Raw genomic sequence first — 16,759 nt, 5'->3', positions numbered from 1 at the left:
CACATATATTGATATGTTTTATTTAGTAGCTAATAATTGTAATTTATATTTCGCTTACTTATCTCTGCTCGTCCGCTCACTATCAAAAAATGAGTAAAGTTACTCAGCTAACGTTAGCTGGCTACCTGGCTATCGATTTTGCTATAGAATTAACGTTAGCTCAAACGTAGCTACGTTAAGATATTTTAGTTAAAGCAGCTGAGGAAAAGGCGAAGCATATAAAAGTAAAAATAATATTTGGTTAAAGGCGTGAAATTAAAACCAGTAACGTTAGCTAGATTGAGAGATGGCAAACTTCAGCTAGCTAGCAAGCAAACGTTACTTTGTATGGGACTGTGAACGGTAATCGTGTATATTTGACGCCCCCTGTGGCAGATTTGAGCAATGGCACCAGAACCCGCAGGCAGGGACGAGACTCGCTGGAAAAGGTAGTTTTAGCTTCTAAAATGGCCTGTTGCATGTCACTGTCAATAATTAGAAACGAGGCTTGAATGAGATCCTGAGAATTATTTACTGTAGCTAAAAAATGAGTAACTTATCTTACAGTAAGGATCAGCTGGACTGGAGCACATGCTGGAGGAACAGTCTGAAACAGATTGCAGGCCTCCTGCACATGTCTGAGCCTAAGGAATGGCCTCACCAAGGTTTATGCACTGACGTTCTTGATTTATTTGTATTCATGAATTCTCTGTACAAGTCTTTGTGTCTGTTTTATATAGACAGTATGTGGGTGCATCTCTTTGCCTGAATTCAGTACGGTTACATTATGTGGGTGGGTGTTTCTGTGTGTGATGTCTCTAATCTATCTTCAGAAGGAGACTCTGGTCCACATGCTGCGCTATTTTGACTTTCTTCAGAGTAGGATGAGGACCCCGCAGTGCCGCTTGCCTCCCCAAGCAGGAACCCGACACAGGTACCACCCCACCCCAGCATCAAGACAAGTACAGACTGTGCTTGAGTTTCATATCAATGCATTTACACTATGTGTGTTTGCATGCACAGGTTCTGAGAGTGAAGAGAACACCCCCTTTGAGCCCTGTACTCCCCCTCACAATCCAAAGGCCAAATGCAAGTATGTCTGCAGTTGTTCCCGCAAGAGACCTGCCCCCACTTCAGGTAACAGCCCCACACCTCTCCCCCAACTCCCCATGACATTATGTTCAACACAGTTAAAGACTATTGTGAAGTGACGAGAGTAGTTCTGTTGATTACATCAAATATGATTACAAACTAGTTTTGTGTGTAATAACATCACACTAACCAGGATGTTGCTTTTCTGTTTGCTTTACTCAGAATTTAAGGCAGAGCTTCAGATGAAAAGAAGGAGATTGTACAAAGCTGTAGCTAATGGAAAATTAGTTGACCCAGAGGAGAAGGGTGTGTCTGTCCCCATGTGGGGAGTGCATTCTGATTGGTCAGAGCTCCAGTCTAGCGATAGCCATGGGGCGTGGCCTGTGTATGACAGCGACTCCCAGCCGATTTCCCTGGATTCAGGCTTCAGTCTCAATAAGCTGCTTCCCTTGAGCACGCTTCTGGAGGGTGAGTTAGACTGGAGGGTCCTCAGAGGTTTCAGGGCTATACAGGATAGGTATGTTTAGGACAAATGTACATGAGTCAATGCCTCTATATGTCTACCCTAGGGAGCAGTGGGACTCTGTGGACTCCATCTCCAACACAGGTAGTCCACTGCTCTATCTGTGAGGACCGCACCGGCAGTGAGAGCAGCCCAGGGAGTGGAGTCCTCGACTCTCCTACTGGGTGGATTTACATCCCTGTAGCCGCTGGCATTCATGCCTGTTTTTTATATTATAACTAAGTATAGTATTATTGCATGTGTTTTCAACCCATATGTGTGTGTTCAGGTCAGGATCACTTTTCCTGGAGGACCGCGTGCTTGGTGTCATCCCACCCATGGGAAAGAAAATGAAGCCCTTCCTAAGCCCTGCTGCTACACCCCAATGCCCCATCCTGCTGCCTCTGTTTAGGATGGGAGACAGTCTGAACCTCAGTCCCTCCCTCCTCACGTCACCTGCCACTGCCTGCTGCCTGAGGGAAAGGAGGAGCTCCACGGTAACACTTTTATTAATATCACAAGCTCAATATTAAGCTCTTTGGACCTTGTCCTTAGTGACCACGGTGTTGCTGCTTTATGTTGGGTATGTATTAGAGGTCGACCGATGAATTGGGGCCGATTTCAAGTTTTCATAACAATCTGTTATCAGCCTTTTTGGATGTCGATTATGGCCAATTACATTGCAATCCACGAGGAGACTGCGTGGCAGGCTGACCACCTGTTACGTGAGTGCAGCATCAAAAGGACCTTGTGGCTGCAAGGAGCCACGGTAAGTTTCTAGCAAGCATTAAACTTATCTTATAAAAACAATCAATCTTCACATAATCACTAGTTAACTACACATACTTGATGATATTACTAGGTCAACTAGCTTGTCCTAGCTTGTCCTGCATTGCATATAATCAACGCGGGACCTGTTCATTTGTCATCGAATCACAGCCTACTTCAACTTCGCCAAACAGGTGATGATTTAACAAAAGTGTATTCGCGAAAAAGCCCAATCGTTGCACAAATGTACCTAACCATAAACATCAATGCCTTTCTTAAAATCAATACACAGAAGTATATATTTTTAAACCTGTATATTTAGTTAAAAGTCATTCATGTTAGCAGGCAATATTAACGAGGCAAATTGTGTCACTTCTCTTGCGTTCAGTGCAAGCAGACCCAGGTTATATGCAGCAGTTTGGGTCGCCTGGCTCGTTGCGAACTGTGTGAAGACCATTTTCTCCAAATAAGACCGTAATTATTTGGCCAGAATTGTATAAAATTATGACATAACATTGAAGGTTGTGCAATGTAACAGCAATATTTAGACTTAGGGTAGCCACTCGTTCGATAAAATACGGAACGGTTCCGTATTCCACTGAAATATTATTTTTTTTAAATCCCGAAATGATAGTTTCCGGATTTGACCATATTAATGACAAAAGGCTTGTATTTCTGTGTGTTTATTATATTAGAATTAAGTCTATGATTTGATAGAGCAGTCTGACTGAGCGGTGGTAGGCGGCAGCAGTCTCGTAAGCATTCATTCAAACAGCACTTTCCTGCATTTTTCCAGCACCTCTTTGCTGTGCTTCAAGCATTGTGCTGTTTAGCCTATCAACTCCCGAGATTAGGCTGGCAATACTAAAGTACCTATACGAACATCCAATAGTCAAAGGCATATGAAATACGTATAGAGAGAAATAGTCGACGTTTCATAATTCCTGTAATTAACTACAACCTAAAACTTCTTAACTGGGAATATTGAAGACTCATGTTAAAAGGAATCGCCAGCTTTCATATGTTCTGAGCAAAGAATTTAAACGTTAGCTTTTTTACATGGCACATATTGCACTTTTACTTTCTTCTCCAACACTGGGTTTTTGCGTTATTTAAACCAAATTGAACATGTTTCATTATTTATTTGAGACTAAATTGTTTTTATTTATGTATTATATTAAGTAAAAATAAAAGTGTTCATTGTTCATTCAGTATTGTTGTAATTGTCATTATTATCATTATTATTACAAATATATATATAAAAACTGTCCGATTAATCGGTATGGGCATTTTTTGGTCCTCCAATAATCGGTACCGGCGTTGAAAAATCATAATCGGTCGACCTCTAGTACATATGAGACCCTACCTGCCATTTTATTTTCCTTTTTTTACCTTCATTTAACCAGGTAGGCTAGTTGAGAACACGTTCTCATTAACAACTGTGACCTAGCCAAGATAAAACAAAGCAGTGCGACACAAACAACAACACAGAGTTACACATGGAATAAACAAACATACAGTCAACAACACAATAGAGAAAGTCTATGTACAGTGTGTGCAAATGAGGTAAGATAAGGGAGGTAAGGTAATAAAAAGGCCATAGTGGTGAAATAATTACAATTTAGCTATTAAACACTGGAGTGATACATGTGCAGAAGATGAATGTGCAAGTAGAGATACTGGGATGCAAAGGAGCAAAAAATATATATTTAAAAAATAACAGTATGGTGATGAGGTAGTTGGATGGGCTATTTCCATATGGGCTATGTACAGGTGCAATGATCTGTGAGCTGCACTGACAGCTGGGGCTTAAAGTTAGTGAGGGAGATATGAGTCTCCAGCTTCAGTGATTTTTGCAATTAGTTCCAGTCATTGGCAGCAGAGAACTGTAAGGAAAGGAGGAATTGGCTTTGGGGGTGACCAGTGAAATATACCTGCTGGAGCGCGTGCTACGCATGGATGCTGCTATGGTGACCAGTGAGCTGAGATAAGGCGGCGTTTTACCTAGCAGAGACTTATAGATGACCTGGAGCCAGTGGGTTTGGCAATGAATATGAAGCGAGGACCAGCCAACGAGCATTCAGGTCGCAGAGGTGGGTAGTATATGGGGCTTTAGTGACAAAACGGATGGCACTGTGATAGACTGCATCCAATTTGCTGGGTAGAGTGTTGGAGGCTATTTTGTAAATGACATCGCCGAAGTCAAGGATTGGCAGAATAGTACGTTTTACTTGCATTTAAGAGCAGTTGGAGGCCACGGAAGGAGTGTTGTATGGCATTGAAGCTTGTTTGGAGGTTTAACACAGTGTCCAAAGAAGGGCCAGATGTATACAGAATGGTGTCATCTGCGTAGAGCTGGATCAGAGAATCACCAGCAGCAAGAGCAACATCATAGATGTATACAGAGAAAAGGGTCGGCCCGAGAATTGAACCCTGTGGCAACCCATAGAGACTGCCAGATGTCCGTACAAAAGGGCCTCCATTTTGACAAACGGAGCTCTGTCTGCAAAGTAGTTGGTGAATCAGGCGAGGCAGTCATTTGAGAAACCAAGGCTGTTGAGTCTTGCAGATAAGAATGTGGTGATTGACAGAGTCGAACACCTTGGCCAGGTCGATGAATACAGCTACACAATATCGTCTCTTATCAATGGCGGTTATGATATCATTTAGGACCTTGAGCGTGGCTGAGGTGCACCCATGACCAGCTCGGAAACCAGATTGCATAGTGGAGAAGGTATGGTGGGATTCAAAATGGTCAGAGATCTGTTTGTTAACTTGGCTTTCGAAGACCTTAGAAAGGCAGGGTAGGATAGATATAGGTCTGTAGCAGTTTGGGTTTAGAGTACCTCCCTCTTTGAAGCTGACTGCGACAGCTTTCCAATCTTTGGGGATCTCAGATGAGACTGAACAGGCGGCTCGCTGTAGTGTGCATTCTACCAAGCAGTGCAGTCTGTAAAAGCTGGCTTTAACTCAGTTGGAAGGATTCCATCAGATTTGAATCATCTACAGTTCCTGGTGCAAGGGAGAGAGACAGAGAGAGAGAGTGAAACATAGCCAATATAGCACTTCATCTTTTTTACAGTGCTATTCGAGGATGTTTGGGTCACCCCTAAAACAACCCACACGAAAGTGTCCCGCTTGCCCTGCCATGACCCCACTGTCTTGGTAAGCCTCACAGAATCATGTTTTCACAACACAAATCTTGAGTGTATAGTATGACGCCGGAGAAGAAGGCTGGCATTTTACGTGTCCCCAACCGATTATTTTTTTGTTTGTTTATTTGCGTTGTTTTAACTTGTTTTTTTTGTTGTTATTTTGTTCATAATGTTGCCGCTACTGTCTCTTATGACCGAAAATACCTTCTGGATATCAGGACTGTGATTACTCACCACGTACTGGCAGAATCCTCTCCTTTAATGAGTCTGACGAGCCCGACGCGAACGATATACTGCTTTCTCTGGAACAGGCCCAGATTCCCGTGATTTGCATGAAGAGGAGGGGGAGAAAAAGGGGCCAGAGGGCGAGCTGCCTTCTGAGAATTCGTAGGCGTTCAAATAAACCTCCACTTCCTTCCATTATGCTAGTAAACGTGCAATCTTTGGAGAATAAAATAGATGACCTAGGCGGAAGATTAAACTACCAACGGGACATTCAAAACCTATGCTTCACGGAGTCGTGGCTGAATGACGACACTATCAACATACAGCTGGCTGCTAATACGCTGTACCGGCAGGATAGAACAGCGGCGTCTGGTAAGACAAGGGGCGGCGGATTATGTATTTTTGTAAATAACAGCTGGTGCACAATATCTAAGGAAGTATCGAGCTATTGCTCACCTGAGGTAGAGTATCTTATGATAAACTGAAGACCACACTATCTACCTAGAGAGTTTTCATCTGTATTTTTCGTAGCTGTTTACATAACACCACAGACTGAGGCTGGAACTAAGACAGCATTGAATGAGCTGTATTCCACCATAAGCAGACAAGAAAACGCTCACCCAGAGGCGACGCTCCTAGTCGCCGGGGACTGTAATGCAGGGAAACTTAAATCCGTTTGACCAAATTTCTATCAATATGTTAAATGTGCAACCAGGGGGGGGGGGGGGGGACTCTGGACCACCTTTACTCCACACACAGAGACTCGTACAAAGCTCTCCCTCGCACTCCAATTTGGCAAATCTGACCATAATTCTATCCTCCTGATTCCTGCTTACAAGCCACAATTTAAGCAGGAAGCACCAGTGAGTGACGAGATCAATAAAAAAGTGGTCAGATGAAGCAGATGCTGAGCTATAGGACTGTTTTGCTTGCACAAACTGGAATATGTTCCGGGATACCTCTGATGACATTGAGGAGTACACCACATCAGTCATTGGCCTCATCAATAAGTGCATCGATGACGTCGTTTCCACAGTGACCGTACGTACATACCCCAACCAGAAGCCATGGACTAAGGGCAACATTCACACTGAGCTAAAGTCCAAAGCTGCCCTGAGACAAACCATCAAACAGGCAAAGGGTCAATAAGGGACTAAGATCGAATCATACTACACCAGCTCTGATGCTCGTCAGATGTGGCAGGGCTTGCAAACCATTATAGACTACAAAGGGAAGCACAGCCTAGAGCTGCCCAGTGACACGAGCCTACCAGACAAGCTAAACTACTTCTATGCTCGCTTTGAGGCAAATAACACTGAAACATGCATGAGAGCACCAGCTGTTCCGGAAGACTGATCACGCTCTCCACAGCAAATGTGAGTAATTAAACAGGTCAACATTCATAAGGTCACGGGGCCAGATGGATTACCAGGACGTGTACTCTGAGCATGCTTTGACCAACTGGCAAGTGTCTTCACTGAGATTTTCAACCTCTCCCTGTCTGAGTCTGTAATACCAACATGTTTCAAGCACACCACCACGGTCCCTGTGCCCAAGAACATTAAGGTAACCTGCCTAAATGACTACCGACCCGTAGCACCCACGTCTGTAGCCATAAAGTGTTTTGAAAGGCTGGTCATGGCTCACATCTCAGAAACCCTAGACACTCCAATTTGCATACCACCCCAACAGATCCAATGATGATGCAATCTCTATTGCACTCCACACTGCCCTTTCCCACATGGACAAAAGGAACACCTATGTGAGAATGCTATTCATTGACGACAGCTCAGCGTTCAACAAATCAAATCCAATTTTATTAGTCACATGTGCCAAATACAACAGGTGTAGTAGACCTTACAGTCAAATGCTTACTTACGAACCCCTAACCAACAATGCAGTTTAAAATAAAATAAAAATACAGGTAAGAATAAGAAGAAGAAGAAAAAAACAAGTAATTTAAGAGCAGCGGTAAAATAACAATAGCGAGACTATATACAGGGGGTACAGGTAAAGAGTCAATGTGCGTGGGGCACCGGTTAGTTGAGGTAATATGTACAGTTGAAGTCGGAAGTTTACATACACCTTAGACAAACGCATTTAAACTCAGCTTTTCACAATTTCTGACATTTAATCCTAGTAAAAATTCCCTGTTTTAGGTCAGTTAGGATCACCACTTCATTTTAAGAATGTGAAATATCAGAATAATAGTAGAGAGAATGATTTATTTCAGCTTTTATTTCTTTCATTACATTCCCAGTGGGTCAGAAGTTTACATAAACTCAATTAGTATTTGGTAGCATTGCATTTAAATCGCTTAACTTGGGTCAAACGTTTCAGGTAGCCTTCCACAAGCGTCCCACAATAAATTGGGTGAATTTTGGCCCATTCTTCCTAACAGAGCTGGTGTAACGGAGTCAGGTTTATAGGCCTCCTTGCTCACACATGCCTTTTCAGTTCTGCCCACAAATTTTCTATGGGATTGAGGTCAGGGCTTTGTGATGGCCACTCCAATACCTTGACTTTGTTGTCCTTAAGCCATTTTGCCACAACTTTGGAAATATGCTTGGGGTCATTGTCCATTTGGAAGACCCATTTGCGATCAAGCTTTAACTTCCTGACTGATGTCTTGAGATGTTGCTTCAGTATATCCACATAAATTCCCTCCCTCATGATGCCATCTATTTTGTGATGCGCACCAGTCCCTCCTGCAGCAAAGCACCCCTACAGCATGATGCTACCACCCCCGTGCTTCATGATTGGGATGGTGTTCTTCGGCTTGCAACCCTCCCCCCTTTTCCTCCAAACATAACAATGGTCATTATAGCCAAACAGTTCTATTTTTGTTTCATCAGAGCAGAGGACATTTCTACAAAAAATAAAATCTTTGCACCCCCCCGTAGTCTGGCTTTTTTATGGCGGTTTTGGAGCAGTGGCTTCTTCCTTGCTGAGTGGCTGTACCTGTTTCCTCCAGCATTTTCACAAGGTCCTTTGCTGTTGTTTTGGGATTGATTTGCACTTTTCGCACCAAAGTATGTTCATCTCTAGGAGACAGAACGTGTCTCCTTCCTGAGCGGTATGACGGCTGCGTGGTCCCATGGTGTTTATACTTGCATACTATTGTTTGTACAGATTAACGTGGTAACTTCAGGCATTTGGAAATTGCTCCCAAGGATGAACCAGACTTGTGGAGGTCTACAATTTTTTTTTCTGAGGTCTTGGCTGATTTCTTTTGATTTTCCCATGATGTCAAGCAAAGAGGCACTGAGTTTGAAGGAAGGCCTTGAAATACATCCACAGGTACATCTCCAAATGACTCAAATGATGTCAATTAGTCTATCAGAAGCTTCTAAAGCCATGACATAATTTTCTGGAATTTCCCAAGCTGTTTAAAGGCACAGTCAACTTAGTGTATGTAACTGTGATACAGTGAATTATAAGTGAAATAATCTGTCTGGAAACAATTGTTGGAAAAATTACTTGTGTCATGCACAAAGTAGATGTCCTAACCGACTTGCCAAAATTATAGTTTGTGAACAAGAAATTTGTGGAGTGGTTGAAAAACGCTTTTTAAAGACTCCAGCCTAAGTGTATGTAAACTGTACAAGTGGGTAGAGTTATTAAAATGTGTCATGTCTTGTTATGTCTGTTCCTGTCCTCTTTCTCTTCACTCTGTCTCTCTCTGCTGGTCTTTTTAGGTTACCTTCTCTGTCTCTCATTCTTCAGCTGTTCTACATCTCCCCTAACTAGCTCATTCACTCTTTCACACCTGTTCTCTCTTCCCCCTCTGATTAGGTCTCTATTTCTCTCTCTGTTCCTGCTACTTTCAGTGTCTGATTCTTGTTTGTGTTTTTCATGCCAGAAGCAAGCTGTCGTCCCGTTTGCTTCCACCTTGTCCTATCCTGTCGGAGTCTGCCTGGCAGGTGCATCCTGCATTATACTAACGTTCTTTTTGTTCCATTGACAACGTTGGAAGAGGATTTATGCCATTCCTGTTTTTCATTAAAGAACTCTGTTTTCTGTTAAAACCGCTTTTGGGTCTTCACTCAAGTACATAACAGAAGAATCAGACCAAGAATGGACCCAGCGGCTCCGGACCCTTTTCACTCCGCCGTCGAGATCCAGGGAGCGATGCTAGGCAGACACGAGGAGGAATTGTCTGCTGCTCGACATGCCGTTGAGACCCTGGCCGTCCAAGTCTCCGACCTCACAAGACAGGTTCACCAACTCCACCTCGATCCACCGCCCACTTCCAGGGTTTCCGAGTCTCCGGAGCCCAGGATCAACAACCCGCCCTGTTACTCAGGCGAGCCCACTGCGTGCCGCTCATTCCTCACTCAGTGTGATGTGGTGTTCTCTCTCCAGCCCAACACTTACTCCAGGAGCGCAGCCCGCATCGCCTACGTCATTTCTCTCCTCACCGGACGGGCGCGTGAGTGGGGCACGGCAATCTGGGAGGCGAGGGCTGAGTGTATTAACCAGTTTCAGGACTTTAAGGAGGAGATGATACGGGTTTTTGACCGTTCTGTTTTTGGGGAGGAGGCTTCCAGGGCCCTGTCTTCCCTATGTCAGGGGAATCGATCCATAACGGATTATTCTATTGAGTTTCGCACTCTCGCTGCCTCTAGTGACTGGAACGAGCCGGCTTTGCTCGCTCGTTTTCTGGAGGGTCTCCTCGTCGAGGTTAAGGATGAGATCCTCTCCCGGGAGGTTCCTTCCAGTCTGGACTCCTTAATAGCTCTCGCTATTCGCATAGAGCGACGGTTTGATCTTCGTCGCCGAGCACGTGGAAAGGAGTTCGCGTTCTCCGTTGCTCCCCTCTCCACATCACTGCCACCTGCCGCATCACTGCCACCCTCTTCCGCCGGCTCGGATGCTGAGCCTATGCAGCTGGGGGTATCCGCATCTCGGCCAAGGAGAAGGAACGGAGAATCACCAATCGCCTCTGTCTCTACTGCGGCTCCGCTGGTCATTTTGTCACCTCATGTCCAGTAAAAGCCAGAGCTCATCAGTAAGAGGAGGGCTACTGGTGAGCGCAACTACTCAGGCCTCTCCTTCTGGATCACGCACTACCTTTCCGGTCCATCTCCGCTGGCCCGGTTCATCTGCTTCCTGCAGTGCCTTGATAGACTCTGGGGCGGAGGGCTGTTTTATGGACGAGACCTGGGCTCGGGAACATGACATTCCTCTCAGACAGTTAGGGGAGCCAACGGCCTTGTTCGCTTTAGATGGTAGTTCTCTCCCCAAGATTCAGCGTGAGACGCTGCCTTTAACCCTCACTGTCTCTGGTAATCATAGCGAAACCATTTCTTTTTTAATTTTTCGTTCACCTTTTACACCTGTTGTTTTGGGTCATCCCTGGCTAGTGCGCCATAACCCTTCTATTAATTGGTCTAGTAATACTATCCTATCCTGGAATGTTTCTTGTCATGTGACCTGTTTAATGTCTGCTATCCCTCCTGTTTCCTCTGTCTCTTCTTCACAGGAGGAGCCTGGCGATTTGACAGGGGTGCCGGAGGAGTATCACGATCTGCGCACGGTGTTCAGTCGTTCCAAGGCCACTTCTCTCCTCCACACCGGTCGTATGACTGTAGTATTGATCTCCTTCCGGGAACTACTCCCCCCCGGGGTAGATTATACTCTCTGTCGGCTCCCGAACGTAAGGCTCTCGAGGATTATTTGTCGGTTTCGCTCGACGCCGGTACCATAGTCTCCTCCTCCTCTCCCGCCGGAGTGGGGGTTTTTTTTGTTCAGAAGAAGGACGGGTCCCTGCGCCCATGCGTGGATTATCGAGGGCTGAATGACATAACAGTTAAGAATCGTTATCCGCTTCCTCTTATGTCTTCAGCCTTCGAGATCCTGCAGGGAGCCAGGTTTTTCACCAAATTGGACCTTCGTAACGCCTACCATCTCGTGCGCATCAGGGAGGGGGACGAGTGGAAGACGGCGTTTAACACTCCGTTAGGGCACTTTGAATACCGGGTTCTTCCTTTCGGCCTCGTTAACGCTCCAGCTGTCTTTCAGGCACTAGTTAACGACGTCCTGAGAGACATGCTGAACATTTTTGTTTTCGTTTACATGGACGATATCCTGATTTTTTCACCGTCTCTCTCGATTCATGTTCAGCACGTGCGACGCGTCCTCCAGCGCCTTTTGGAGAACTGTCTTTATGTGAAGGCTGAGAAGTGCACTTTTCATGCCGCCTCTGTCCCTTTTCTCGGTTCCGTTATTTCCGCTGAGGGCATTAAGATGGATCCCGCTAAGGTCCAGGTTGTCATTGATTGGCCCGTTCCTAAGTCACGCGTCGAGCTGCAGCGCTTTCTGGGCTTCGCTAATTTCTATCGTCGTTTCATCCGTAATTTCGGTCAGGTGGCAGCTCCCCTCACAGCCCTTACTTCTGTTAAGACGTGCTTTAAGTGGTCCGTTTCCGCCCAGGGAGCTTTTGATCTTCTTAAGAATCGTTTTACTTCCGCACCTATTCTTGTTACACCTGACATCTCTAGTCAGTTTGTTGTTGAGGTTGACGCGTCAGAGGTGGGCGTGGGGGCCATTCTTTCTCAGCGCTCTCTCTCTGACGGCAAGGTCCATCCTTGCGCGTTTTTCTCATCGCTTATCGCCGTCAGAACGTAACTATGATGTTGGTAATCGCGAACTGCTCGCCATCCGCTTAGCCCTAGGCGAATGGCGACAGTGGTTGGAGGGGGCGACCGTTCCTTTTGTCGTTTGGACTGACCATAGGAACCTTGAGTACATCCGTTCAGCCAAACGACTTAATGCGCGTCAGGCTCGTTGGGCTCTGTTTTTCGCTCGTTTCGAGTTCGTTATTTCTTATCGTCCGGGCTCAAAAACACCAAGCCTGATGCTTTATCTCGTCTCTTCAGTTCTTCTGAGGTCTCCACCGACCCCGAGGGGATTCTCCCTGAAGGGCGTGTTGTCGGGTTGACTGTCTGGGGAATTGAGAGGCAGGTAAAGCAAGCACTCGCTCACACTCCGTCGCCGCGAGCTTGTCCTAGGAACCTTCTGTTCGTTCCCGTTCCTACTCGTCCGGCCGTTCTTCAGTGGGCCCACTCTGCCAGGTTAGCCGGCCACCCCGGCGTTCGGGGTACGCTCGCTTCCATTCGCCAGCGTTTCTGGTGGCCCACTCGGGAACGTGACGCGCGTCGATTTGTCGCCGCTTGTTCGGTCTGCGCGCAGACTAAATCTGGGAACTCTCCTCCTGCCGGCCGTCTCAGACCGCTTCCCATTCCCTCTCGACCGTGGTCTCACATCGCTTTAGATTTCATCACCGGACTGCCTTCATCAGCGGGGAAGACAGTTATTCTTACGGTTGTCGATAGATTCTCTAAGGCGGCTCATTTCATTCCTCTCGCTAAGCTCCCTTCTGCTAAGGAGACGGCTCAGATCATTATCGAGAATGTTTTCCGAATTCATGGCCTTCCGTCTGACGTCGTTTCCGACAGAGGCCCGCAGTTCACGTCTCAATTTTGGAGGGAGTTTTGCCGTTTGATTGGGGCTTCCGTCAGTCTCTCGTCCGGCTTTCATCCCCAGTCTAACGGCCAAGCCGAACGGGCCAATCAGACTGTTGGTCGCATTTTACGCAGTCTTTCTTTTCGTAACCCTGCGTCTTGGTCAGAACAGCTCCCTGGGCAGAGTACGCCCACAACTCGCTTCCCTCGTCTGCTACCGGTCTATCTCCTTTTCAGAGTAGCCTCGGGTACCAGCCTCCGCTGTTCTCAGCTCAGCTCGCCGAGTCCTGCGTCCCTCCGCTCAGGCTTTTGTCCAGCGTTGCGAGCGCACCTGGAAGGGGGTCAGGTCGGCACTTTGCCGTAATAGGGCGCAGACTGTGAGGGCCGCTAATAAGCGTAGGACCAAGAGTCCTAGATATTGTTGCGGTCAGAGAGTATGGCTCTCCACTCAGAACCTTCCCCTTAAGACAGCTTCTCGCAAGTTGGCCCCGCGGTTCATTGGTCCGTTCCGTATTTCCCAGGTCATTAATCCTGTCGCAGTGCGACTTCTTCTCCCGCGCTATCTTCGTCGCGTTCACCCGGTCTTCCATGTCTCCTGTGTTAAGCCCGTTCTTCGCGCCCCCGCCGTCCCCCCCCCCCCCCCCCCCATCCTTGTCGAGGGCGCACCCATCTACAGGGTTCGTAAGATTTTGGACATGCGCCCTCGGGGCCGTGGTGGATTGTGAAACCTAGTGGATTGGGAGGGGTACGGTCCTGAGGAGAGGAGTTGGGTTCCCTCTCGGGACGTGCTGGACCGTTCGCTGATCGATGATTTCCTCCGTTGCCGCCAGGTTTCCTCCTCGAGTGCGCCAGGAGGCGCTCGGTGAGTGGGGGGGGGTACTGTCATGTCTTGTTATGTCTGTTCCTGTCCTTTCTCTTCACTCTGTCTCTCTCTGCTGGTCTTTTTAGGTTACCTTCTCTGTCTCTCATTCTTCAGCTGTTCTACATCTCCCCTAACTAGCTCATTCACTCTTTCACACCTGTTCTCTCTTCCCCCTCTGATTAGGTCTCTATTTCTCTCTCTGTTCCTGCTACTTTCAGTGTCTGATTCTTGTTTGTGTTTTTCATGCCAGAAGCAAGCTGTCGTCCCGTTTGCTTCCACCTTGTCCTATCCTGTCGGAGTCTGCCTGGCAGGTGCATCCTGCATTATACTAACGTTCTTTTTGTTCCATTGACAACGTTGGAAGAGGATTTATGCCATTCCTGTTTTTCATTAAAGAACTCTGTTTTCTGTTAAAACCGCTTTTGGGTCTTCACTCAAGTACATAACAAAAATGACTATGCATAAATATTTTTTATGGGTCCTCAGATCCTCAATAGGTTCTACAGCTGCACCATCAAGAGCATCCTGACTGGTTGCATCACTGCCTGATATGGCAACTGCTCGGCCTCCGACCGCAAGGCAGAGGGTAGTGCGAACGGTTCAGTACATCACTGGGGCCAAGCTTCCTGCCATCTAGGACCTCTATACCAGGCGGTGTCAGAGGAAGGCCCTAACAATTGTCAAAGACTCCAGCTACCCTAGTCATAGACTGTTCTCTCTGCTACTGCACAGCAAGCGGTACCGGAGCCAAGTCTAGGACCAAGAGGCTTCTAAACAGCTTCTACCCCAAGCCATAAGCCTCTGAACATCTAATCAAATGTCTACCCAGACTATTTGCATTGCCCCCCCCCCCCTTTACACTGCTGATACTCTCTGTTGTTATCATCTATGCATAGTCACATTAATAACTACCTACATGTACATATTACCTCAACTAACCAGTGACCCCGCACATTGACTTTGTTCCGGTACCTCCCTGTATAGTCTTGCTACTGTTATTTTACTGCTGCTCTTTAATTACTTGTTACTTTTATTTCTTATTCTTATCTGTATGTTTTAACTGCATTGTTGGTTAGGGGCTTGTAAGTAAGCATTTCACTGTAATGCCTGTTGTATTCGGCGCATGTGACAAATAAAATTTGATTTGAAATTATGTTAGGTACATGAGTATGTTCAAGTCAAATATAAAGCCACTGTTCCCCCTAGCTGTCGGAAGGTGAAGCTGTGGTGAGGCATGAAGGAGGGTGGCAGTCCTCCCTGGGGGAGGAAGGGGACATCACCTGGACCCCCAAGCAACAACTAGTCCCTCTGAAGTCGAAGACCAGCAGCACAGCACGCCGGCGCAGTCACAATGCCTCCACCAGGGTTCACCCTCAAGTCCCTCCACCCCTAAAGAAGAAGAGTGTCAATGGCTTTATCATGTTCTGCCGCATCAACAGGAAGACCTACCTCTGGTGAGTAAACCCTTTAACCCCCATAACCCTGTGGTTCAGCTGGATGTTCTCTACCTCTGTGTGTCTAACTAAGATGGCTGCCATGTCTCTGAACAGCACTCACCCTGGCACTCCGTCTACTGTGGTCACCAAGGAGCTGGCCAGCCTGTGGCACGTCATGCCCAAGCAGGAGAGGCGTGTCTACTGGTCAGTATCTCTCTCACTGTGTTGGTCTCTGTACTCTGATATTGTAGTTTGGTAATGAGAGGATGTGCTTCATTAGTTTCTTTAGAGGAATGTGTGTTCGCTTTATCTCTCTGTCTGAAGGCTCGTCGCTTCAGCTGCCAGCAGAACCGTAACGTGAGGAGTGAGCTGGTGGAGGGAGAGGGAGACCGGGAGGAAGAGGACTGTGTACCCACCCCCTCCACATGCTGCTGGCCCAGAGAGACCTGTGTGCTGCAGCCAGAGGAGGCTCCTAGAGAAGCTACCTCCTGACACTGACCATATGCATCTAGCATTGGATGTCCATATTTATATCTGTGTCCATATTCAAATAAACACTGTTTATTTAAGTCTTACTGTATGAGTTAATTATGGAGTTTGTTGGAGGTTAAATTATATTCTCAAACGCAGACAGTTTATCTCTGTCTTGCACGCCACATTTGAACTGTTACTTATTGTTTTCTACTTCAGGTTGAAATGTATTTATACAAAATGTTCAAACTTGATTTTAAAGATATCATTGATTACATTTTTACTTGGGAGTTTTCTATTTACATTAAGTGAGGTCTTCCCTTGAGTTATAATGCCAAGGCAGTGTTTTACTAGTCATGTCATTCTGTAACGATTGTCCTCCTCCTCTTCTGACGAAGAGTAGTAGTAGGAAGGATCGGAGGACCAATGCGCAGCGTGGTAAGTGTCCATAACGATACTTATTTACATGAACACTAAACTACAAAATAACAATGTGAATAACCGAAACAGTCCCGTGTGGAACAAACACTGACACGGAAAATAATCACCCACAACTCTAAAGTGAAACCAGGCTACCTAAGTATGGTTCTCAATCAGGGACAACGAATGACAGCTGCCTCTGATTGAGAACCATACCAGGCCAAACACAGAAATCCCAAATCATAGAAAAAGGAACATAGACAACCCACCCAACTCACGCCCTGACCATACTAAAACAAAGACATAAAAAAAGAACTAAGGTCAGAACGTGACACATTCTGACATTTATTTCATGACTATTTATGATCATAATGCAAACAACC

At 46.2% G+C, this 16,759-nt stretch overlaps 1 pseudogene; it reads left to right on the top strand.

Moving 5' to 3' along the window:
* The first annotated feature begins 384 nt into the window (after nucleotides 1-384).
* LOC135547954 (uncharacterized) lies at nucleotides 385-16,187 on the top strand (annotated as a pseudogene).
* Nucleotides 16,188-16,759: the final 572 nt, after the last annotated feature.

Source organism: Oncorhynchus masou, chromosome 11 (genome assembly GCF_036934945.1).
Source record: "Oncorhynchus masou masou isolate Uvic2021 chromosome 11, UVic_Omas_1.1, whole genome shotgun sequence".
NCBI classification, from domain to species: Eukaryota; Metazoa; Chordata; class Actinopteri; order Salmoniformes; family Salmonidae; genus Oncorhynchus; species Oncorhynchus masou.
The sequence above is the reverse complement of the archived record's forward strand: the minus strand, read 5'-3'. Positions and strand labels throughout refer to the sequence as shown.